Genomic DNA, 27,500 nt, shown 5'->3' with positions numbered 1-27,500 from the left:
GCCAATCCTTCTGGAACTTACAGTAGGTCCTGTACTAAGAGGTCTGTAAACTCTTGGAGGATTGGCTATATCAGGGGTGTGTAGCCTAATATGCAAAGGAGTTCCTGCTACAAAAAAAGCCCTGCTTACTCCAATAAACTTGCTGAGAAATTATATGTCTATACACAAAAGTTCCCATGATCACCAGTTTTGTGGTCTAAGTTATTAGTAGAAACTAATAACTAAACATTCATTAGTAGAATTCAATCAATGGTAGAATTAAAATTGCAAGCAATAACTCAGTCTTCTCCTGGTCTTCAAGTACCTCAATTAGTTGTTTGAAGTTTTTTTTAGCATGACAGGGAGCATAAACAGAAGCCAGTGTAATTTCAAGCTTCTTTATCCAACCCTTTATGACAACATATCTGCCTTCTGAATTTTTAATTATGAATTCAATATTCACCCATGCTTCATTGCTAAGTGTAGTCAGCACTGTTCACATTTTATTTGGAGAGGTAGCATGCATAATTTGGCCTTATAAACTGTGGATAAGTATTTTACATGTTCTTCTTTAAAATGTGTCTCCTGCACATTTCTTTGATGAGGGCTATTTAGCTCATTTACATTGACTGATAAGTTAAATTACACATACACTATTATTAAGAATAGTGTACCTTCCCTGTGAGGAAAGGCAGAAAACTCTGGGACTCTTCAGTTTAGAAAAGAGAACTAAGGAAGGACATAGTAGAGATTTGTAAAATTACTCATGGGGTGATGCAGGGGTGGATTTCTAGCAGGAGCTCCAAGAGCGTACAAGGCTCTTTTTTGTAACCTCCGGGAGTATTGCCTACAACAGGGGTGTGTGGCTTAATATGGAAATGAGCTCCTGCTAGAATTCCACCCCTGGGATAGAGAGAGAGTTATCAAAGATACATTTTTCTCCCTCTCTCAAATACTACAACTTGAGGGCATCCAAGGAAATGGATAGGTAGTAGGTTCAGGGCATACAAAAAGAAATACCACTTTACATCTCTCTCGGCTTGACTTCGCGAATGAAGATTTAAGAAAGGTGCAGTAGTCCACGTCTGCTGCAGGCTCGCTGGTGGCTGACAAGACCAATGTGGGACAGGCAGGTCCGGCCACAGTGGCTGCAGGAAAAAGTCTGATTTGGGGTTGGTGCTGCAGCAGTACGATTCTTCCTTGATCTCCTTTTGTCCTCAAGACCAGCTATGCGTGCGTTCTCAAAGGAAGAGACAGCCTGGTGGATGGTATGCCTCCATGCTTTGTGATCTGAGGCCAGGTCAGACCACTGGTGATGGTTAATGCAACAGGTACCAAGGGATTTCTTCAAGGAGTCCTTGAACCTCTTCTTTGGTGCCCCTCTATTTCGATGGCTGGTGGAAAGTTCGCCACACAGGGCAATCTTAGGAAGGCGGTGGTTTTCCATCCTGGAGATATGCCCACTTTACATAGAGAGTGATTAAAATGTGGCATTCACTTCCAGAAGATGAAGTGATGCCCACAGGCATAAACAGCTTTCAAGGGGCATTAGAGAGGTACATAGAGGATAAGTCTATCAATGACTGCTAGCCATGGTGACTGAGAGCAACCTCCGAATTCAGAGGCACTGATCCTCTGAATCCAGAGTCAGCAGGCCACATCAAGGCGAGGCCTCAGTCTCAAAGCCCTCTTATTGACCATCCAAAGGAACTGGTTAGCTACTGTGTGAGGTAAGATGCTGGACTAGGTGGACTATTGATAAGGAAACCCCTTATGTTCTTGTGTTCTTCAAAGGAGACTGTGCCATCAGTCACTATTCTAAACCAATCTGTATTTTGAGGATATTGAACATCTCTACTGTTGCTCAACAGACCCTCTTAATAGATTCCCCAAACATTCCACAGTTCCAGATTCGTTCAGTGCATCTGCTATTACCTTCATAGAGTTTCTAATGTCAGCAGTTACTTCTTTTCTACCTCTATTGATTTGACTGTGACTGTCATCTTAAAAAGAAAGCCCAATCTATATTGTCCCTTCCTTAACGAATCTTTTATTCAAAAATTGCAAGCTGTTCCTCTTTAGAACACTTCCCAAGCAGAAATGTCAGGAAAAACTTTGACCCACCTTTCCCTGTATTTCCACTTCAGAATAATTGTGAAATACCTCAAAGATCTGGCCCCTAACTCCAGTTTTATAAAATTTCACCCATATGTTCCTTGGGTATTTAGGTATTCCTTTATTTGTTTTGAGAAACCTCTCTTACCTGTGCAAAATGCAGTATCAGTTTTAATATCTTCATGAAAGTTGCAGCCCATCTATCCAGTAAAGGTCACCTAAGTAATTTAAGTTTGTTTTTACTTTCTTTGCTTGATGTCCAGAATCATTCTCCAATATCCTGAATGCAGCTTCCAACCTACCTGCTCTCTCTGTATTCTCTTTGATTGCTCTTTCAAGTCCTCAGCTATTTCAGAATTTTATTTTAATTCACAGTCAATCTTTTGTTAATTCCCTTCTATGCTTTGGAATTGAATTTTTATCTTCCTCTCTACCTCTTCTATTTTCTTGTTGATTTTTATATCTTTTAAAGTTTTTATCAGACTTCTGGCTATGATTTTAAAACCTTTATTTTAAAGTTTAAGGCAAGTACAAAGGTGAGTGAGGACTGCTTGGACTGGCTGAAGAGCCAGACTGGGAGTGGGAGTGTGCTTTGCCTGTTGGGGGGGGGGGGGGGGGGGGGCAGTGTTCCCTCTAAGCTGAGTTAGCGTGAGCTAGCTCACAGATTTTTAGCCTCCAGCTCACACATTTTTGTCTTAGCTCAGGAAGGAGGACCCCAGAACACACTAATTTACACAGTAGCTCACAACTTTAATGCCATTTAAACTATTTAAACTAACAAAGCCAAAATGTTACCTAGATTTATGGCACCCGCACCTACGACAGCAGTCTGGTTTTTTTATCACTCTCCAATGTTTTTTCAACCCTGTTTGGTCCTACACTAACAAACACAGATCCCTATTTGTGATTCTTTTAATCTGCTAAAAACATTCCCATGATTCTACACTGCCCACTTATATTAAGCATTGCTGCTTGCCATTCCCATTTTGTCTGATGAAGTCTGCTTAAGAGCACACGAAAGCTTACATTCTAAATAAATCTTAGTTGGTCTTAAAGGTGCACTTGTCTACTGCTTTGTTCTATAACTTTAATGCCAGTAGCTCTTCCTCTCTACCTCTTCTATTTTCTTGGTGATTTTTATATCTTTTAAAGTTTTTATCAAACTTCTGGCTATGATTTTAAAACCTTTATTTTAAAGTTTAAGATAAGTAGAATTTTTACCCACAAGACTCCACAGCTTAAAGGGAACATTGGTGGGGGGCACCTTCAATGGTGGGCAGGTATGCCCCCACAACTTTTTTGAGTGGCGGCACCATTTTTTAGTTTTGCCCCCACTCAAAAAATAGGTAGATCCGGCCCTTCAATCTGCTTTCCCCCAGGTCTTTTCAGAGTCCCTTTGTTGTGATTTATCCCCTTCATTCACTTCCAAGCCAAGGTAATTTAAAAGCATGCACATTTCCTTTCAAAAGATATGCCTGACCGATAAAGAGAGACCAACTGTCCTCCCCCCCCTTCCTTGGAGGCCAGTTGGTCTCTCCTTATAGGTCAGGCATGTCCAAGCACCAGTCATTTTTCGACTATGGGGTGACATTGCTTTCACAGCATTTCCACAGCAGACTTTTTTTATGGGGTGGCTTGCCATTGCCTTCCCCAGTCATCTACACTTTCCCCCCAGCAAGCTGGGGACTCATTTTACCGACCTCGGAAGGATGGAAGGCTGAGTCAACCTGGAACCAGCTACCTGAACCAGCTTCCGCTGGGATCAAACTCAGGTCATGAGCAGAAGACTCCAACTGCAGTACTGCAGCTTTACCACTCATCCCAAACACAGAGAAATCAAGTTCTGTACATGTATGCCTGAACTTTCCCTAAAATGCAAACAAGACTCCGATTTAAGGAAAGAGGCCGATCTTTATGAAAAGGGCCATGGTACAAACTCCCCGAGGAGAGCGACATTTTGCAGCAATGTTCAAAATAACAAGAGAATAAATCAGTGAGAACTGAATGCTTGAATACTATACTAATAACAGACCTTGTAAATTGGCACTCACCATCTCCTAAGAGACATCTTGTTGCAAGATGATTGGCTACTGAGATGAGACCAGAAGGAAGCCTCTCTCCGACAAGGAAAAGAATGTCAGAGGTTCCTCTCAGCATTGCTGGGAAGGGGATCTTTTGGCAGGGCTCCAAACTACCATTTGGCCTCTTGTCAGCTCCATGGTACCAGCCTTCTGTGAGCCGGGGCTCAAAATAATAGCCTGTTTAGACAACATACTGATTGTGGTGAGGAACAGAGAGTGGTTAGTGATGAAAGCTGTTATGGGGCGAAAAGAATTGGACAGAGCCAAGAGTTCCTCAAAACTTTGGCCCCTGCTCAACAACTTCATTCAGTTCCCAGGATGTACAGTGTAGAGGTCTGTCTGTCTCAAGAGACTTCTAGCCCTTTACAGAAGGGCTGGTAAACAGTCAACAAAAAACAAGAGGCCTTTGGATGGTACAAGTTATCTCTCCTAGGGAATTAGGGGAATATAATAGAATTACTGTTAGATCGCTCCGGCAAATCCCTCAAGATGAGAGCTAATGGCTCGTTCTTAGTTTGCAGTCTGAGGAGAGAAAAAGCTCTATGCCCTCCCCTCTTTAAGAGCTTTTCACTAGAAGTCATCAGAAACAATTACCTTATTTTGGAGCATTACTCTTCAAACCCTTTTCTGTCGCGCCCATAAAAATCACTGTGGAAGGCACAAGCCCACAGTTACTGTTGTCATTTTGACTACTTCTCCCACCTCCTTCGCCCTACCACAATTTGACCATCCAGTTCATACGTAATATGCATGCTACTGACAGCTTTTGCTTCTGTCAGATCCTCTCAGATACCTATATTTCCTTTGCCTTCTCTCAAACTTTTTAAGAATTAGTTCAAGATCTGAAATGAATCCACCTTATCAACAAGGGATGGATGAGCATAGACAAGGCTTTCTTTGTAGAAACCCCCCAGCAGGAACTCATTTGCATATTAGGCCACAGCCCCTGACATCGCTATTGTTTCACGCTATTGTTTTTTGGTAGAAAAAGCCCAGTAGGAACTCATTTGCATATTAGGCCACGCCCCCTGATGCCAAGCCAGCCGGAACTGTGTTCCTGTGTGTTCCTGCTCCCAAAAAGTCCTGAACGTAGACATGCATAATTCACCTCTGTGTACATTCAAAACAAGAACAGTCATGTTCCTGTGTGTTTAAACTGAAGAAAGGGTAAAATGTGCCAGAGCTTTTTTTGTAGCAGGAACTCCTTTGCATATTAGGCCACACCTCCCTGATGTAGCCAATCCTCCTGGAGCTTACAGGGCTGTTAGTACAGGGCCTACTGTAAACTCAGGAGGACTGGCTACATCAGCGCTATGTGGCCTAATATGGAAAGGAGTTCCTGCTACAAAAAATCCCTTTAAATGTGCAAAAATATTAGGATCTGAACTCAGATTTGGGAAATTTAATTGATGCAAAACTTCCATGTTCACTTTTGTGACCCAGTCTCCCAAACATTTATTTTAGTTAAATCCCAATTTTCTCTCCAAGGGGAACTCAAAGTTGCTTACAATGTCATTTAAAGTTTATATTTTAAGTATTCTTAATGAAAGGAAGGTGTCTAAGATAAATGTGGCCAATATCACCTATCTAAGAGTCAAGTGTGGAACCATCTGCAAATACTGCCAAGTGAATCACCATTGCTAGTGCAGAAAGTGGGAGTGATCAGATGCGGGAGGCAAAAGAAAAAGAAAAGAAGTGATAATGGACATGGGGAAGAGTAACAGAGAAAGATGGAAAGTAATAGAGGGATGGAAGAGAGAGAGACACTGAGAGAAGTAGAGGATGAGGGGAGGAATTGTTAAGCCAAATGCCCCCAAAACGAGGTTGGGGAATTAGTCAGGTGGGCACCTGGCTCAAACAGGGATCTTTTACCAATGTATACCAGGCTCGACCGTCCAGAGAGTAAATGCTCAATGAAAGGACTCTAATTTGACAAAAACCATTTGTGCTTTATTGGAATAATATAGTTCCTTCACACAAGATAAAATGCAATTCAATCACACATTCACACAGGTCTAAGAAACATAGATAGATCGATAGGGGAACATAGACGGATACACTGACAGGGTGATATTTACCATCGTAGTCTTCAAGGAAGGCTCCCTTGGCGACAGTTGAGGGGATGGGGGAGGACCCAAAACTGATCAGGAATCGGGGATGGATCTATACAGCGGGATGCGGGATACTGATAGAAGCACACACGAGTGGAGTAGGGTCAGAGGTTATAAGGACTCCTTTGACCCCTTAGGGGGTAGGCGGTGACGGGGAGGAGAGATGGGGAGGTTCTGTGATGACCAAGAAGGCTGGGCACCATCAGAACCAATGGTGTGTTCCTCGATGACACCTGATTGGGTGTTTGCTCTGACCAATGAGCTTCACCTCTGTCCTGGGCATCCTAGAAACTTCCAGGTGGCGCCAGGGTCTGGGACGGCTCCACAGGTATCAGAATGGAAATAGTTGGGGGCATGGGATTGTTTGAAGAGGTGACAATAGGGAATCACATATGCACCTAGGTCTCCCCGGTATAGATCAAAGACTTGGATGTGTCAGGAAATGTTCTCCCTCTTACTCTTTGATCTCTCGGGCAGGGGGCCTCTGCCCAGTGTTTTGCTAGACAAAGAGCATCAATAGTTGAGCTGTTATTCCATTCATGGGCTAAACGGGTTGCTTGTGGGCTGAGGGTGACTTGAGGTGTGTACGTGAGCGTTATACCATGAAGGAATGAAGTCCAGCCTGCTGGGAAGATGGCTGCGCGTGGTGTTGGCTTAACACGGTGGGTTCCATGTCCAGCACTACAAAACAATATTGCCCGGATAGCTCCGTGGCGGCGCAGATCTCTTCCACTCCCTGGCTGGCCCGTGCAGCAACGGGGAAATATCCGTGGGTGGGCAAATGCTCTATACCAGGTTGGAATGCCCGCACAACTTGTATCTAGATACACACACAAGTCCCGTTATGCCTCTGGGTAGCTTTGCCCGCACTCTCTGGCCAGACGGGAGCAAGCCCACTTCTCCAGGCGCCCTGGCAACCTTGCTTGTGACTTATGTTTTTGGGGGAAAGGGGTCTTTTCCTCACAGAATCAAAGTTAGGGGAACAGAATGGCTACTTCTGCTTGTTGCGTGTGGGTTCTCATTTGTTATCCACACAATTGTAATGAATAAACTCGCAGCAACTATGATGATGGTTCCTCATGACTGAGGAAAACAAAGGTAGCTATTTTTTTCAAAACTGACCCTTCTCAAGGACAGTGGAATGAAAGCCCAGGCAGTGTCACCTGATCCCTTTAACTCTGGCAGAGTCCCTTTGTATTTCAGAGGGGTGTCTAAGGCTGGGCCTTCCCTTGAGGTTGTGCCCACAGACACCATCAGAATCTGGTATGAGCTGGCTGTAGATAAGCCATTTCTGTCATTCTTCTCTTTAGGGTTCCCTCCTCCCCCCCCCCCTCAGAACAAATCTGCTCTGACAGATGCTGGCTTTGGGCAAGGTTTCACTAACCTACATTTTAACCAGACCAAGAGGAATCCACTCTTCAAAAATCTCACTTTATCCTTGACATATACCACTACCTCCACTTCTGTTGTTCCACTTTTGCTGTAGTACTGATGGAACAGACCGCCAGGGATAAAGGGTGTTTTCTTTGCTGTGATGCTGAAAGTACTAGCAGTGCATCTTGGGACCCTTCCCACAAAAAAGAAAAAAAATGTAAAAAATCTAGAATGTGGGCTCTCTCGTTTTTTTTTTAAACTAGGGATGGCCGTGAACTGAACAACAAAGCCAAATTTGTCACAAATTTTGCCCTGTTTGTGTTCTAGATAGATAGATAGATAAATTTATTGTCATTGTTCTCAAAAAAGGAAAATGAGAGCAACGAAATGAGGTGCTCTTCCACAAACATACCAACACATCAACACTAAAGAAAAGACATATACATAAACCATTTAAATACATCTAAAACAAATAACCATTCATAACCCTACATTTAGCCTACATCTAAAACAAATAACCATTCATAGCCCTGCATAGCCCTAAAACAAATAACCATTCATAGCCATTCTGCAAACTAAACTTCACAACAGGTGTACCACCATGAACCTCCACAGGCTTTTAAAGCAGTTCCTTGTGGGTCATGGCCATTTGAGAACAGAGCAGAAAGCAGGGGTTTAAAGGGACTCCGAGTCCCTTTAAACCCCTGATTTCTGTTCCCTGCAAAACCCACAAAAACAACTGAGCAGTGGGCAGCCCCTGCTTCCTCCCATTCAGCTTTTTTTTTCCTTTTCCTTTTCCTTTTCCTTTTCCTTTTCCTTTTCCTTTTCCTTTTCCTTTTCCTTTCTTTCTTTCTTTCTTTCTTTCTTTCTTTCTTTCTTTCTTTCTTTCTTTCTTTCTTTCTTTCTTTCTTTCTTTCTTTCGCTTTTCCCCTTTCATTTAAAGGGGTTGTGGTTGCTTTCAATGGGGTTTGCGGGTCAACACACTACAAACCGGTTCAGTTTGCAAATGAACCTCCTGGTTTGATTCAGTTTGTGGTTCGGTCATCCAGTTTGCGCCCATCCCCATGTGTGTACAAGAAATGAATCTTAAGGTGACGTAGAACTAAAAAGGCAGCTAGGAATAGGCGTGATCGTTAGTATTATCCAGTAAATTCTGAAGGAGAAAAGAAATGGATTATAATCTGGGACCAGCGTTCCCTCTAAGGTGTCAGTGTGAGCTAGTTCACATTTTTTTAGCCTCCAGCACACACATTTTTGTCTTAGCGCAGGAAAAATGGCCCCAAAGCGAGCTAATTTATGCAGTAGTTCACAACTTTAATAGCACCATCTCACAAAGCAGAATTTTTGCTCACGAGACTCCACACCTTAGAAAGATTATTGTCTGGGGCATAATATTGCCCCTCTCCCCAGGGGCAATAATGATCTTAAGGGACCCTTCACATCCGGGCCACTTGCTATTTGAGATTTTACCGTCAGGTAGGCGATATAGAGTGCTGAAGGCTAAGACAAATAGATTCAAGGGCAGCTTCTACCCAAGTGCCGTGGTTAAGCTAAATGCAGGGTTATGAATGGTTATGTGTTTTTAGATGCATTTAAATGTTCTATGTATATGTCCTTTTGTGGGTGTTGATGTGTTGGTATGTTTGTGGAAGAGCACCTCATTTCGTTGCTCTCGTTTTCTTTTTTGAGAACAATGACAATAAATTTATCTATCTATCTATCTATCTATCTATCTATCTATCTATCTATCTATCTATCTATCTATCTATCTATCTATAATCTTCCCCCTCTCCCCAGATCTGGGACAATAGGAGGAGGTGATTATAGGAGACTGAGTTAGAATTTGACTAGGGCACATACGAGGTGACCCTTGGCTAGACACAAACTCTTTCACCCTAAACTAACATGATGCTTGTGAGGGGGGGAAATTGGATAATCCTGTCAGTGTCAACTACTTTGAGCTCTTGAAGGAGGAGAAGGATATAAATATAGGGAATAAGAACATAAGAGAAGCCATGTTGGATCATCCAGCCCAACGCTCTGCATCACACAGTGGCCCAAAAAAACCAGGTGCTGTCAGGAGGTCCATCAGTGGGGCCAGGACACTAGAAGCCCTCCCACTGTTGTCCCTCCCAAGCACTAAGAATACAGAGCATCACTGCCTCAGACAGAGAGTTCCAACAATACGCTGTGGCTAATAGCCACTGATGAATCTCTGCTCCATATGTTTAGCCAATCCCCTCTTGAAGCTGCCTATGTTTATAGCCGCCGCCACCTCCTGTGGCAATGAATTCCATGTGTTAATCATCCTTTGGGTGAAGAAGTACTTCCTTTTATCCATTCTAACCTGACTGCTCAGCAATTTCATTGAGTGCCACATGTTCTTGTATTGTGAGAAAAGGAGAAAAGTATGTATTTCTCTACCTTCTCTATCCCGTGCATAATCTTTTAAACCTCTATCATGTCACCCCTCAGCCGACGTTTCTCCAAGCTAAAGAGTCCCAAGAGTTTTAACCTTCCTTCATAGAGAAAGTATTCCAAACCTTTCATCATTCTAGTTGCCCTTTTCTGCACTTTTTCCAATGCTATATCTTTTTTGTTATTATATATTACATTATAATATCTTTTTTGACTAGCCACAGTGTATTGTCGTAACTCTCTGTCCAGGGCAGTGATGCTCTGTATTCTTGGTGCTGGGGGGGGGGGCAGAGTGGGAGGGCTTCTAGTGTCCTGACCCTGCTGTTGGACCTCCTGATGGCACTTGGGTTTTTTGGCCACTGTGTGACACAGAGTGTTGGGCTGGATGGCCACTGGCCTGATCCAACATGACTTCTCTTATGTTCTTATGTGACACAGAGTGTTGGGCTGGATGGAGCATTGGCCTGATCCAACATGGCTTCTTTTATGTTCTTATGTGACACAGAGTGTTGGGCTGGATGGCCATTGGCCTGATCCAACATGGCTTCTCTTATGTTCTTATGTGACACAGAGCGTTGGGCTGGATGGGCCATTGGCCTGATCCAACATGGCTTCTCTTATGTTCTTATGTGACACAGAGTGTTGGGCTGGATGGGCCATTGGCCTGATCCAACATGGCTTCTCTTATGTTCTTATGTGACACAGAGTGTTGGGCTGGATGGGTCATTGGCCTGATCCAACATGGCTTCTCTTATGTTCTTATGTGACACAGAGTGTTGGGCTGGATGGGCCATTGGCCTGACCCAACATGACTTCTCTTATGTTCTTATGTGACACAGAGTGTTGGGCTGGATGGAGCATTGGCCTAATCCAACATGGCTTCTCTTATGTTCTTATGTGACACAGAGTGTTGGACTGGATGGGCCACTGGCCTGATCCAACATGACTTCTCTTATGTTCTTATGTGACACAGAGTGTTGGGCTGAATGGGCCATTGGCCTGATCCAACATGGCTTCTCTTATGTTCTCATTATAAAAGAGGAGGAGGAAAATTCTAATGTTGCCCACGTAACTAATACAAAAAGCATTGCTCCTAGGCCAGTGTTCTTCATTTGTCCTTGAAAACATCAACCCTCAACTCATCTCCTCCCAAAGGGTCACGCAGAACTAACAATGGTTTCCGCACAGCCATTTCGCGTAGTTCCACTCAAAGCGCAGCTTAGAAAACAGCCAGGAGCACAATCTACAAGGCTGTTCTCTCATCCAAGGCTGTTGAAATAAATGGAACAGGGTAGAGGGTGAAGTTCCCAAATGAGATGAATAGATACACTCGAAAGAAAATAAGCCGCTATTAATGGAATAACAAGGAATATCTTCTTGCCTTGGGAGAAAGAGAAGGTATGAAAGGACCATCATGAAGTATCACTTTGAAAATTGTATTCTATGCAGAAAAAAAAGAGAACAGGATTATACCGCCCAGGCCTCATTTGGGGCTGGAGCTCACAGGAGCGGAGCTCCAGAACCTCTAAATTTTATTGTGCTCTTTCTATCTTAAACTCGCCCCTCCACGCACACACATACAAATACCTGCTTCTGGGCTCCATTGTTCAAACCCCCTGTGAGAATTTTGCTGAACTCTAAGATTTGACGAACTTTCTATTTCTCCTCACAAAAGTGGGGAAATCACCAAAACATATTCAGCAGACAGATGGAAATCTTCACCATGCCACTGTGGCCACAGAAGAGAAAGTCATTTGAAAAACATGAGGGGAGTAAGGTTTTATGATGGCAATTATAATTCAAGAAGCATTTTAAGGTAGATGTTGAGCTGATAATAATTTAGTACATCTTAAGAACACAAGAGAAGCCATGTTGGATCAGGTCAATGGCCCATCCAGTCTAACACTTTGTGTCACACAGTGGCCAAAAAATCCAAGTGCCATCAGAAGGTCCACCTTCTGGTGATGTCAGGGGTGTGTGGCATATGCCAACAAGTTATGCAAATGAGTTCTGTTAATGAGCTCCGGCGCCTCTTTTTATACAAACTAACCCCTGATTTCGCCTACTCTCTCAACCTCACCTACCTCGCAGGGTGTCTGTTGTGGGGAGGGAAAGGGAAAGGAGATTGTAAACCAGTCTGAGACTTCGAGTGAATGATGGGGTTTAAATCCAGTCTCTTCTCTTCTTCTTCTGCGTTTGGACCTGGAAATCCACATCATCAGCAATAAATTGCATTCCTCGGGATGTCTTTTTCTGTATCAATACAGGGTGTCTGTTAAAGAGTTAAAACAAATCCTTCCAATAAAATGACCTTATGTGGACTTGCTTGTAGTCATCAATCATTCATGTTTTGCCTTGGAAGCCAGCCCAGCTCCAGCTGTTTCTTGCTTCCTCGCTCTCTCCCCCCCACCACCACCACCAATAACTTGAGTCAGCCTCAGCTCATCTTTTGAATTCAGCTTCCCCGCACCGGCCTTTTTTCTGATGCAAAGTGCATGGCTAAAACGCTCTCTGTACACAAGTCGCCCACTGCCTGTCAGAAACTTGCAAACATCCTAGGTTGCAAAGCATAGTCATTTTTGCATATTGATACATATTCCTTATGTAAAAAGTCGTCATACAGACTGGATCCTTCTGGGCATTTTGTTTAAATGTTGTACAGTCCTACACAGGTTATACCTTTCCACGGCCACTGACTTCAGTTGACTTAGAAGAGTGTAACTCTACTTAGGATAGTTAGCTTTGAGTCCACTAATGCTTTTATGGTAAAGGTAGTCCCCTGTGCAAGCCCCGGGTCATTACTGACCCATTGGGTGACATCACATCATGACGTTTTCTTGGCAGTCTTCTACAGGGTGGTTTCAGGCAGTCTTCTACAGGGTGCCATTGCCTTCCCCAGTCAGCTACACTTTATCCTCAGCAAGTTGGGCACTCATTTTACCAACCTTGGAAGGATGGAAGGCTGAGTCAAACTTGAACCTGAACCCAGGATCGAACTCAGGTCATGAGCAGAGCTTGGACTGCAGTACTGCAGCTTACCACTCTATGCCACGGGCAGGGCTCTTTTTCTAGCAAGAGCTGCTCTGCATATTAGGCCGCACCCCCTGATGTAGCCAATCCTCCTGAAGCTTACAGTAGGCCCTGTACTAAGAGTCCTGTAAGCTCTTGTAGGATTGGCAACATTGGGGGCGTGGCCTAATATGCAGAGGAGCTCCTGCTAGAAAAAGAGCCTTGGTCATAGGGCTAATGCTTTAGGGACCACCAAGAGTTCCAGGGTACAAGCTTGCAGGTTTTGTATCTCAAAAGCTTAGACTCTGACCAATTCTTCTCTAGCAGTTGCTCTGCCCCTGGGCTTCTGCTTACCCCGGCTCAAGTGATCAGTTCCCCGCCAGTTGCTGTGGAGGCACATTGTGATCCATGGCTCCCTCCAATTTCCCTCATGTCTTCTAGAACCGTAAAAAACAAGAGCAGGAAGCCGTGAGGGAAACTGGAAGGAGCCATGGGTCAAAATGTGCCCATGCAGCAACTGGTAGGGAATTGATCGCTTGAGCTGGGGAAAGCAGAAGGTTTGGGGTGGAGTGAGATATCGGTCTCTGAAATGCTTGTTGGTCTCTGAAGTGCCACAGGACTCCAATTTATCTATTCTGCTACAGACCAGCATGGCTACCCTCTGAAACTATCTGCCTAGGATGGCACTAGTAATATCTCAAAGCCCAGATTTCTTATTTTTGGAGGGCTTCTGTGATGGTGACTCAGAAGAGGTGGCTGATGGCATGTTCTTCACTGCACTTGGGAGACATTAGCCAGAAGGTAATACAGCAGCTTCTGTTAGAAATCCAATTTATCATTGGGCCTGAGTGAGGAATCGGTCTCTGAAACGCTTGTTGGTCACTGGGCTCAAATCTATCTCTTCTGCTACAGACCAACATGGCTGCCCTCTGAATCTATCTGTCTAGGATGGCACTAGTAATCTCTCAAAGCCCGGATTTCTTATTTTGGGGGGGCTTCTGTGATGGTGACACAGAAGAGGTGGCTGATGGCATGTTCTTCACTGCGCTTGGAAGACATTAGCCAGAATGACATTTCAGCCAGGCCCGTCTGAAATCCACCAGGGATCGGGCCTTCTCGGTAACGGCGCCTTACTGGTGGAACCAGCTGCCGGAAGAGGTGAGGGCCCTGCGGGACCTAGGGCAGTTCCGCAGGGCCTGTAAGACAGTCCTCTTCCGGCAGGCCTACAACAACTAACTGACACTGAGAAAAAATTTGGATGGAACTAAAATGCATTTAATAGACCGCTGGTTTTTATCTTTTTATGTCTTATTAATTATGGTTTTACCCTTGTTGTGTTAATGTTTTAAGCTGAATTCATGTGAGTTTATTGTGTTGTAAGCCGCCCTGAGCCACTTCGGTGGGAAGGGCGGGATATAAGCCAAAATATAAATAAATAAATATAAATAAATAAATGTAATACGGCAGCTTCTATTAGAAATTCAATTTGTCATTGGGCCTCCCAGAGCCTCCTCACATTTGGGCCCCAGAGCCTTCTCTACCCCTCTCACCCTATTATTCATCTTCCCTCCTTTGAGGCAATGTGGAGCCATTTGGGTCCCAAGCCTGTTTGAGGGCTTCTGCTGCACCCTAATTATTTGAATTCTTTCTTTCCGAGACATTAGTCTTTTTTAAAATACCATATGCCGGAAAAGTGTCATGGGAGAAAGATGTGACCAGGGAAATGGTGGGAATGGGAAGAGAACCAAACAGTACTCCCTGACCCTGTGGTAGTGCTCTGCTGGAAATCACCCACCTTTTGAAGCTTCTTGTGTCTAATAGAACCAGCCACTGGTTCCACCCATTCAGTCTAATGTATAGCTAACCTTCAGGGTGCTATGCCCTCCCCCCCCAACCTCCCCCTTCCCCCTGACCTCACCGCTCATGCCCTCCCCCCACCTCAGCAAAGTCAGGGGACAGGGCCCCTCTCCCACCACGGCCAGCGCGGCTAACTTCCCACTTCCCAACCTTGCAGAGGCTTGCTGCTATGCCCTCCCCTTGACCTCGCTGAAGCCTTGGTGAGGTCGAAGACAGTGGGCACAAAGTCGGGGAGGTGGCGCCTCTTCCCGACCTTGAGGAGACTTTCCAAGCCCGGCTCCAAACAGGAGAGTGCCCGGGGGGGGGAGCTCAAAACAGGAGAGGGCCAAGAATAGGGGTGGGCCACGTGCATGCACGGCCCGATGACATCACGTCTGGTGATGTTATTGAGCCACGCAATATGCACACGCGGAAATTTAAAATAAAAGGGGGTGGGGTCAGGTTTTGGACTGGGGCGCTGGAAACCCCAGCACCGGGCCTGCTAACCTCTGTCATGAAATGGCTCAGGACTTTCTTTGTAGCAGGAACTCCTTTGCATATTAGACCACACACCCCTGATGTAGCCAGTCCTCCTGGAATTTACAGTAGTCCTGTACTAAGAACCCTGTAAGCTCTTGACGGATTGGTTACAGCAGGAATGTGTGATCTAACATTCAAAGAAGTTCCTGCTACAAAAAAAAAAAAAGCCCTGGAATGGCTATCTAAAGGGATTAAACTGTTTCATGAAGAATCAATCTATCTGTGACTATTAGCCATAAGAACAAAATGGGACGGAGCAAAGTGGAAAGCTCTTAACCATCTTCTTTAGCAGCTTCTCAGAGGCATTTGGCTAGACAAGGTTGTCAACAGCCAAAAGCTGCCGGAAGAGGTGAGGGCCCTGCGGGACCTAGGGCAGTTCCGCAGGGCCTGTAAGACAGCCCTCTTCCGGCAGGCCTACAACAACTAACTAATACTGAGAAATTTAATAATTTAATGCATTTAATAGACCGCTGGTTTTTATGTTTTTATGTCTTATTAATTTATTGTTTTAATCCTTATTATGTCAATGTTTTTAAGCTAAATTTATGTAAGTTTACTATGTTGTAAGCCGCCCTGAGCCACTTCGGTGGGAAGGGCGGGATATAAGTCAAAATATAAATAAATAAACAAACAAACAAACAAACAAACAGAATGCTGACTCAGATAGGCCATTGCCTTCTCCTTTGGTTCAGGTGGGGCTCCTTTCCTAGCAGGAGCTCCTCTGCATATTAGGCCATGCTCCCTGATGTAGCCAATCATCCTGGAGCTTACAGTAGGCCCTGTACTAAGAAGAAGAAGAATTGCAGATTTATACCTTCTCTCTGAATCAAAGACTCAGAGTGACTTACAATCTTCCATATCTTCTCCCCCCACAACAGACACCCTGTGAGGTGGGTGGGGCAGAGAGGACTCTCACAGCAGCTGCCCTTTCAAGGTCAACTCCTGTGAAAGCTATGGCTGACCCAAGGCCATGCTAGCAGGGGCAAGTGGAGGAGCGGGGAATCAAACCTGAATCTCCCAGATAAGAGTCCACGCACTTCACCACTACACCAAACTGGCTCTCTAAGAGCCCTCTAAGCTCTTGGAGGATTGGCTACATCAGGGGGGCATGGCTTAATATGCAGAGGAGCTTCTGCTAAAAAAAAGAGCCCTGGGTTTGGGATATCTGGTGCTGAGCTGGTGGTGATCCAATCACTGCCCCAAGCCATTCCCTTAAAACGGCATGGAAGAGATCCCAGCCATCGCTCTAGAAAAAAGGACCAGCTGGCAGAGAGGAGGCAAGAAGAGCGGGGAAGAAAGGGGCGCTCCCTTGTGTATCGTTTTGCAAATGCAGCGAGAAAAAGTATTTATTCAGTGTTCAATATTGACATTCCTACTGAAAGCGCACTCTGATTGGGACATGCGTATTTATTTGGCTGAATTTCCTGTTCAAACCGAAGAAAGGAACGGAAGGCGTCAAGAGCGTTGCATGCAATGCCCTCAGAACCGTTTTTAGACAAACAGATGACATTGCAAAGCCCCGCCAGGGTTATTTAATCAACAAGTTAGCGAGAGGACTAATTAGCCGATGATTACTAACTTATTTGAAATCCCCAAACCATCTAATTAAGCCATTTGTTTGCTCTCGCAATATCCCAAGATTGTTATTAGAAGAAACGCAAACTATTTAAAATAAACAACCATTTCTGGCAGCTCGGCAGATGGGGGTTCAGTCCTGTAAAGGTTGTTTATCTCTGCTAAATGTTCCACGAAAAAACCATGGCTCGCCGAAGCCAACATTGTCCCCAAATACTCATTTGCTATTGTACGTCCGTGCCATGGAAATTATGACAAATTGCACTAACACGCTACAATTAGATTCTGAGGAATCCATCACTTCAGAAACCTGAAACGTCGTTACGTAGGAAAATATTCTCAAATATTTATTTGCCCCAGGCACCCCACAAATGAAGGGATGAGATAACAGCTTGGGTTTCACTAGTTTATTTGGAAAAGCTGGTCTCCCTCATATTAAATATGGTCGCACATGTAAGTGAGAGGGCTGCTCTAGGCAGCCTAATCATGGCTGCCTTTAATGGGCAGAGCCATCCAGACTCCAGACTCAGCCAGCGTCTTCTGCCAGCCTTGATTTATCATCTCCTGAACACCGTATGCCAAGAGAGATGCCCAACTCCTTCCTCTGATGCACCCAGGGCCAGACCGAGACTGTCTGGCACCCTAGGCGAGGCTAACTTCTGGCATCCCCCCCACACACAGATAATGTCACCAAGTCACATGGGTGCACTCAATTTGGTGACCCCAAATGGTTGGCGCCCTAGGCTATCACCTAGTTTGCCTAGTGGAAGTGCTGGGCCCGGATGCAGCCATAGACACTACTAGGCTTGGAAAGATGTCACTCAGCACCAAGGGTACTCTTTCCAAAGCACTCCCTGCTGTAGGGCCACTGACTAACTCTTTTGGACACATCCTTCATTATTCCCAATGTCTCAGGGTGCTTGGTGATCATCCCTACCTATAGTGATTTACCTGGCCTGTCCCTGACACACAAGGGGATTAGCCTAGTTTAACATGCCTTGCCCCACCTGCTGACTATAAACGTGTGCAGACCTTGAGCTTGTTTGGAGGTTCTAGCAGGGGAGCGCAGCTATCATATACCCTTGACCAAAGAATGGTACACTCCATCTATCTGAGATGGTCATCCTCTTCCACCGAGCATGCAGCTTTGGGAGGGACACACATGGAGCGGTGAGGGAGGTACGGGACACCTGCCTAGTCAACCAGATCAGCTGATACTGATGACAATACAAAAGGAACAATGTATAAGTAGAAATCCCACAACATTTTAATTCATGTACCCTACCCTTTCCCCTTCCCTTCTATTTCCCTTTCCCATTACTTTTCACCTGAAAATCCAATAAATCTATTGAAAACAAATGTGGGCAGACCTTGATATAGATCAGTGAAACAGGGGTTGCAGCCTTCAGGAGAAAAAGGCATGCTAGCATTCCTGTACATAGCATGGCTCTATGGGGAACTAATGCATCTCCTCACTGAGTCCCATGTTATTGACCTTGTTTCTTGTACACTCCATTTGAGAGGACTTCTGGACTTCCCTCCAGACTGTCCTCTGCAGGAAATACGACCAGAGAAGAACCATTCCTGAGCATGATTCTCTTATCTTTTTTTTCAAATTCATTTAGCACAAGTACTTAAAAAGTCTAATCCCCCAGGGACAGTGAATTCTTCTTTGTTTTCCTGTTTCAGAATACAATGGGTTTCAAATTAACTCCGGGCCTCAGTCAAAACAATGACCTTTTCCTGAACATCAGAACATAAGAGAAGCCATGTCGGATCAGGTCAGTGGCCCATCCAGTCCAACACTCTGTGTCACACAGTGGCCAAAAAAAGCAGGTGCCATCAGGAGGTCCACCAGTGGGGCAAGGACACTAAAAGCCCACCCAACATTTCTAACAGTATCAAAAAACACCTCTGTTTCAATGATTTGGAAAATCGGCAATAAAATTATCATTGCGAATGAGAGTATTGTGTTTGGCTAGAACCAGTCATGTGACTGATGAAGGAAGCATTTCCTTCATTGCTATTTCTAAATAGGCAAAAGTGATTGGCTGCGTAGCAAAGGGAAGTCATCACTGCTAAGGCCAGCCTTGACCAGTCTTAATTACTTGAAGAAAAATCCCAAACCACAAAAAGGGACCAAGCAAGCCAGAAATGGGGGAAACTGCAGCAAATAAGTCTCAGTATCTCAGCTTCCCTCTCACCAATATATAATTTCAATAAATAAATCAAAATGTGTGACCTTACCCCAAAACTAATAAGAGTTACCACAGAAAATGTTGGAAATGTCAAAGCACAGATGTAACATTTTATCATATGTGGTGGGCATGCAAGACAATATTGGATAAAGATCCATGAAAAGATACAAAAGATATTAAATTTAACTTTAAATTTAACTATAGCGGCCCCCCTATTGGTGGAACCAACTTCTCTATAGTGGCCCCCTATTGGTGGAACCAACTTCTCTATAGCGGCCCCCCTATTAGTGGAACCAACTTCTCTATAGCAGCCCCCTATTGGTGGAATCAACTTCCAAGCCTTGTCCAGTTTCGCAAGGCTTGTAAGACAGCTTTGTTTCAACTCGCTTTTAATGGATAGCAATATATGAGGATACTCAAGGAGGCTGAAGAGATTGAAATCCAACATTAGCACCAAATTGTTTTAATAATGTTTTAACTGTTATACTATTCAAAGTTTTAATTAATTACTGTTTTGTATTGTAAATGCTTTTATTGTTGTAAGCCGTCCTGAGCCTGCTTCGGCAGGGAGGGCGGGATAGAAATCCAATAAAATAAAAATAAATTTTAAAAACTTTGCAATGGACGAAAAAGGTATCATTAAATATTTTAGCAAGTAAAATATATGGTAACAGCAGCAAGGATCGTATTTGCATCTAAATGGTAAGCTGAAAACTGTCCAGAACTGACAGACTGGAGGAAAAAAACGAATTAACTGAGTATGTGACAATGGCAAAACTAACATCTTATCTGCAGAATAAAATTTTGAGAAAAACAGAATGTATTTTTTGACTGTAGGGTTCAAAACTAGGGTTGAATGGTCAAAGCAGAGAATGATGGAGAGGCAGAATCAGATAACATATGTTCATAAGGATGAAATGTTAGATAAGAGATACAGAAGAAAAGATTGAATATAGATTTCTAAAGTGAAAATCTGGAGCATATATAAGTAATTTTTATGTAATGAAATAAGTTTTGTTGGACAATTGTGGCAGATAGAAAAAGAGTAGTCAGTTATAGATTGACTGTAGATTTTTACCCCGCCCTTCTCTCTGAATCAGAGTCTCAGAGCGGCTTACAATCTCCTTTATCTTCTTCCTCCACAACAGACACCCTGTGTGGTGAATGGGGTTGAGAGAGCTCTCACAGAAGCTGCCCTTTCAAGGACAACTACTATGAGAGCTAAGGCTGATCCAAGGCCATTTCAGCAGCTGCAAGTGGAAGAGTGGGGAACTGAACCTGTTTCTCCCAGATAAGAGTCTGCACAGTTAACCATATAGTCAAGTGATTGTATTCTCAGTAGTAATGTATGGCTGTGAGAGCTAGACCATAAGGAAGGCTGAGCGCCGAAGAATAGATGCTTTCAAATTGTGGTACTGGAAAAGAATCTTGAGTGTCCCTTAGACTGCAAGAAGATCAAATCAGTCAGTCCAAAGGGAAATCAACCCTGACTGTTCCCTGGAAGGTCAGATGCTGAAGCTGAAGGTCAAATACTTTGGCCACCAAATGAGAAGGGAGCACTCACTGGAGAAGATCCTGATGCTGCGGAAGACAGAAGGCAAAAGAAGAAGGGGACAGCAAAAGATGAGATGGGTGGACAACATTACTGATGTAACTAACACGAATTTGAGCAGACTTTGGAGGATGGTGGGAGACAGGAGGGCCTGGTGTGACTTGGTCCATGGGGTCGCAAAGAGTTGGAATCGACTGTGCGACTGAACAACAACAACAAAATTATTGATTTAATAGAACAAACAGAATACTCCTATGTAGGGCTTTTTTATAGCAGGAACTCCTTTGCATGTTAGCCTACGCCCCCGTGATGTAGCCAGTCCTCCAGGTGCTTACAGTAGGCCCTATAAGGAGAGCCCTGTAAATTCTTGGAGGATTGACTACATCGGGGGGGGGGGGTGTAGCCTAAGATGCAAAGGAGTTCCTGCTACCAAGAAGCCCTGCTCCTAAATGGATTATCCCGCTGATTAAGGATATATTGATCTCCAAATTATCAGCGCTGTATTGTTTTTCTTGTTTCTAAGCATAAAGAAATGCCTTCCATTCAACTTCACCACCTCCTTAGATCTCTGCTTGAAAGAGGGACCGCAACACAAAGAACAATATACTCTTACTTAGGTATCATTTATATGTTTATAGCTTTCACAGCTGGTTCACACATGAATACATATCATCACATGATTTCCCCGCACTTGATAGCTTGCAGCTGAGAGTGTGAACATCCCCCACCCACCCAAAGACATTCTGTCCTAAGTGATGAAAATTCTGTCTGTGGAGTTATTTATCTGGGGCAGCCCACTCCGCCTGTGTGAGCAAGAATTGGATTACTCAGCAAACAGGTGATGAGCGGCTATAAATTCGGGTGGTGTAAATCCATGCTCGGCGCAGTCCAATAATATTGTGGCAAGTACGACCTTTCCAAAAGAAAATCTATAAAATAAGGATCCCGTGAACGGCCCAGAGTTTTGTGCTTCTGCTAAGAAAACTGTGCATTTGGTGGCTTGGTGATGACCCAGACTAGCAGCACATTAGAGAATTATTATTATTATTATTAGTTTATTTATATTCCACCCATTCCCCCATTGGGGGCTCAGAGCGGAGTACAGCAAACAGAAATAAAATCATAATATCGCTAGCAGCAAATCAGAGAATAGCACTAGCAGCAAATCAGAGAATATCACTAGCAGCAAATCAGAGAATATCACTAGCAGCAAATCAGAGAATAGCACTAGCAGCAAATTAGAGAACATCACAGTTCATGAGAAAGCACATGGGATGGTATGCATGTGAGTCACAATGATGCATCCTTCATTACGAAAATATGCATGATGCCGTTTAGATGGCTATTATCTTGGATATGTAACATGAAAGATGCATGCTTAAGCTAATTGCAGATCAATCAGTGTCAGACTCGGATCCAGGAAATTCAGGTTCAACCCCCTCCCCTGTGCTATGGAAGCTGGCCTGGTGACCTTGGGCCAGTCACACACTCTCAGCCTCACCTACCTCACAGGGTTGTTGAGAGGATAACATGGTAGGCATGATCTCCCCCATGCCACATAGAGCTCAGGCAAGGTGGGCACCACTGCCTCCACTCCAGGCTTGGGAGAGCCAGGCAATGGCTCCTCTGCTATGCACAGAACTTGGGCAGGCTGAATGTAGCCCTTTTGCCTCTGGGATACCCAGCCCAGGTTCAGAGGAGGCCATCACCCCTCCCCTCAAAAAAAGAAGAAGTCTTGGCGGCCATAGTGGCCAATCTGTCCCATTAGGCTGAGTGTGAATGAGTGGCCCAAGGTCATTCAGTAAGGCTCGTGGCAGAGTGGAGATTTGATCTCCCGCTTGACTGATAGCAGCACTAACCACTGTCCAATACCGGCACACTCAAAATGAGATACTTGTGAATTGCGAATGGAACCATTAGATATACCCAGAATAATATTTCAAGAAGGTGAAAGTAAATTTGGAGGATTAACTCACCTGTTAGTTTAAGAGCCCCGTGGCACAGAGTGTTAAAGTTGCAGTACTGCAGCCCTAAGCTCTGTTCACGATCTGGGTTCAACCCCTGGTGGAAGCTGGGTTTTCAGGTAGCCGGCTCAAGGTTGACTCAGCCTTCCATCCTTCTGAGGTCAGTAAAATGAGTACCTAGCTTGCTGGGGGGAAGGTGTAGATGACTGGGGAAGGCAATGGCAAACCACCCTGTAAAAAGTTTGCCGTGAAAACGTTGTGAAAGCATCGTCACCCCAGAGTCAGAAACGACTGGTGCTTGCACAGGGGACCTTTCCTTTCCTAATTTGCAATACAAAACGTTTTCTTTAAATATATATATTTATTTTTTCTTTATTACTGCACCCACAAAAGATTGCCAAGTTCAAAAGGCAAGAGATAACAGCAATAATATCATGCATGGAGATGGCTATTACAGTTGAGGATCCAAACAGAAGCATCGATCCGATGATTCTTAGACAATAATCAAAGGAGTGGGTTATTTATTTATTTATTCGATTTATATCCCGCCCTCCCCACCAAGGCGGGCTTGGAGGTCATTTCTTGTACCTAAAAACTTGACATGAAAATTTTATATAGTCTTTTCAAGGAGCGTTTCTTTTTTTAATGAGTGTTTCTTGACACATGTCACATTATAAACCTTGTTTATTCAATGTATTGAAATTATGTTTGAAGAGAAATATGACATACTGTGTAGGATTCCAGTGATGGTTCCACCATCCCTGCTGCTGCAGTAGGAAGACGAAGAAGAGGAAGAAGAAGAAGAAGAAGAAGAAGAAGAAGAAGAAGAAGAAGAAGAAGAAGAAGAAGAAGAAGAAGAAGAAGAAGAAGAAGAAGAAGAAGAAGAAGAAGACGACGACGATGGACGATGATATTGGATTTATACCCTGCCCTTCTCTCTGAATCAGAGTCTCAGAGCGGCTCACAATCTCCTTTATCTTCTTCCCCCACAACAGATACCCTGTGAGGTGGGTGGGGCTGAGAGGGCTCTCTCAGCAGCTGCCCTTTCAAGGACAACTCTGTTAGAGCTATGGCTGACCCAAGGCCCTTCCAGCAGCTGCAAGTGGAGGAGTGGGGAATCAAACCCAGTTTTCCCAGGTAAGAGTCTGCACACTTCACCACTGCACCAAACTGGCTCTCTAGCACCTGTAAGCTCCAGGAGGATTGACTACATCAGGGATGTGTGTCCTAATACGCAAAGGAGTTTCTGCAACAAAAAACAAACAAACCCTGACTGTACAGATTCCTAACACCCAAGGTATAGTGTGTCAGGTGGGGGGAGAGAACTAAATAAATTCGTAACACGTTACCTTCAATTGAAAATACAGTCACAAAGAAATCGGGAGGAATTTTTCTTGTCTGCATGTCAAAGCAAGAGGTCTCTATATTTCATAATTCCGTGACGATTTCTTTTTGTTCTTTTTTGTGTGTGTGACCAGCATATTTACATTCCCATTGGGATAACACTTATTATAATAAAAAGTATCGCGGCATTTGGAATCAGAGGTAAAAAATTTATTACAAGGTTTATGAGAAGAATACGAATCTCCGGTGAATAAGCTGCATACAAAAGTGAAATGATTATCCGTCTGTATAAAGACAGGAGCTCTCTGAATACTTAACAGACTGTCGTAGAAAAGGTGTTGGGGGGGAGGCTTAACCAAATGTGTGTGTATATATATATATATATATATATATATATATATATATATATATATATATATATATATATATATATATATATATATAATCTTTAATCCATAAAGCAAATCAACCCAGAGACCTGCCTGCTTCATGATACCAGTTAATGTAACCCACAATGTTATGTATGAGAATCCATGTTGTTACCAATGGTGTTCCTGTTTCATAGGAGCCAGAAGGACTGAGCTTGGAGATTCAGGAAAAATGGGCAGTGGGATCCAAATACCTGTTGCCCTTCTCCAATCACAGGCCCCCTGCTGGTTTGAATGACCCAATAACATGCTAGCGCAGGAACCCAGTGTTGTATATAGTTGGCCCAGTGGGCCCCGTTCCTGAGTCTTGTTAGTGCAGCCACCTACCACGCTGCACTCGATAAGACTCAGGAACGGGGTCCGAACTACATTGGACTTGGTGATAATGTATTCTTTCAAACCGGTGGCGCAGCCACAGGCACCTGTATGGCATCGCAATCTGCCAACATTTTCATGGCTGACCTGGTCCAGATCTTCCACACCAGCTCTGGTTCCAGAATCCATGTCAGTTTGGTGTAGTGGTTAAGTGTGCAGAGTCTTATCTGGGAAATCCGGGTTTGATTCCCCACTCCTTCACTAACAACTGCTGGAATGGTCTTAGGTCAGCCATAGCTCTCGCATGAGTTGTCCTTAAAAGGGCGGGGGTATAAATCTGTAGTCTTCTTCTTCTTTGAATCAGAGACTCAGAGTGGCTTACAATCTCCTGTATCTTCTTCCCCCCCCCCCCAACAGACACCCTGTGAGGTGGGTGGGGCTGAGAGGGCTCTCACAGCAGCTGCCCTTTCAAGGACAACTCCTGCGATAGCTATGGCTAACCCAAGGCCATTCCAGCAGCTGCAAGTGGAGGAGTGGGGAATCAACTCCGGTTCTACCAGATAAGAGTCTGCACACTTAACCACTACACCAAACTGGCTCTCTACCCAAACTGGGTGGGGGTATAAATCTTAAGTCTTCTTCTTCTCCCACCCATTGGCACTTCTCTTGTACCTAAGATTTATTGAGGACAATTTTAACATTTGGACGCATGGAAAAGAAGCAGCACTGGAGAAATTTCGCCAGGCCCTCTGGAATTTCAATCCTACCATTGACCTGACCATGAACCGATCCACACAAGAAGTACATTTTCTAGATGCCACTATGCAACTGCATAACGGAAGCATAAAAACCAAATTATGCTAAAAACCTACTGATTGCCAAACATGCCTCCAGTAACCATCCTGAACACCAAATGATCCATTGTCTGCGACCGAGCACCGTGTTGCACAGAAAAAGATGGCTATACAGAAAAGTGATATTGCAACAAAAGGGGAAAAAAGCTGTATAAAAGTAACAACTGTTGATACACGGCTCGTTACTCTATATTTTGAAACAAACAATTTATTATCAATATTACTGACAGAAAAACACGACACACGAGATGCCAGATTTCAACAATGTTGGCAAAATTACAATAGAAGGTTGATATTACCGCAATAGCAGCAGCAACGGATTGCCTAGCTAACTATCCATTTCATTTGCCTTCTTCAGGCTGCAGTCCACTAGGAGCGATTTCCCACCCACCTTGTTTCGGTCTCGTCGCTCCTTTTCTCTGCAGGGCTGCTGCTGGATTTCGTACAAGCTGCCCTGAGCCGGTGAATTGCCCCGCCCCTTTTCAAGTTCCCTCCACGGCAGACAGAAACCGGCTTTTCCTGGTCTCTTGAAGAGCTTTCTGTTTAAAACAATTTTATTCCAGTAACAAATGGTAGCAATCAATTCTTGCATTATTAATTACTTCTTTTTATCGATCCCATATATTACTTTTCTAACCCCTCCTCCCCCCCGTTACTTGGCCCCCGCCGGTGTTGCATACTTAAAATACTAATATTTAAAGGTACCCTCAACGAATAAAACAAAAATTTCTATTTTTCTTTCTTTTAAGACATTGTATGCGCAGTTGTGGAAGCAAGAAAGAATACCAGAGAAATGGGACTGGATTATAAAAGTTATAACATGGAGTGAAATGGACAAATCGACAAGAATTTTAAGAGACTATGATCTAGAAACTTTTAAGTTGGAGTGGAAGAAGATTAGAAGTTATATAGAAAAAGAGTGGAAAATAAAAGGACATTGGACAATTTTTGATAATGACAGAAACCGGTTTTCAGAGGATCCTGCCTGCTTTGGACGGAACTTGAAGAGAGGCCAAGCGGCTTGCTGGTCTGGGGCAGTTTGTGCGAAATCCATCAGCAGCCTCACAGAGAAGAGGAGAGTGAGAGCGGTGGAAAGCTAGTGGGAAATCGGTCTAGCTGAAGCCTTGAATTCAATAATGGAATGCCCAGGATTTCCTTCAAATTTATATTAGACACTCTCCAGCTTTTACAATTGTTGTGTAAATAGTTGCAGTTGGAGCCTCAGAGATCAACAGTCTTCCATTAGGGGTTACCCTCTGTCAGATTCAAAATGTCATCTTGGCATCAAGTGTGTAGTGTTTTTCAAACGTGTTACAGTTGCATCTGTTCTAGTCCCCCCGGACAGAGATTTTCACCTGCAGGATCTACAACAGATGCTTTCGGAATTACAATACCTACCTGATGTAGTAAGGAAACAGATCAACAAAGCCGGAATGATACCAAGGGATAAATGGTTACAAGATAAGGCCAAACGAAACAAGAACAGAACCGTACTGGTGATGACATATGGCTCTCAGCTCAAATCGGTTTAATGCATCATTAACAACCTACAGCCTATGCTGACTCTCTCGCAAGCGAACCTTTTCTTGCCCTAACTTTAAACAACAACTCACTCACCGTAATGCACTTCCTAGCACTGACATGATAATGATATTGGATTTATATCCCGCCAAATCACAGAGTCTCAGAGCGACTCACAATCTCCTTTATCTTCCTCCCCCACAACAGACACCCTGTGAGATGGGTGGGGCTGAGAGGACTCTCACAGCAGTTGCTCTTTCAAGGACAACCTCTTCCAGAGCGATGG

The sequence above is a fragment of the Heteronotia binoei genome, chromosome 9 (genome assembly GCF_032191835.1).
Source record: "Heteronotia binoei isolate CCM8104 ecotype False Entrance Well chromosome 9, APGP_CSIRO_Hbin_v1, whole genome shotgun sequence".
Classification (NCBI taxonomy): Eukaryota; Metazoa; Chordata; class Lepidosauria; order Squamata; family Gekkonidae; genus Heteronotia; species Heteronotia binoei.
Note: the sequence above shows the minus strand (reverse complement) of the source record.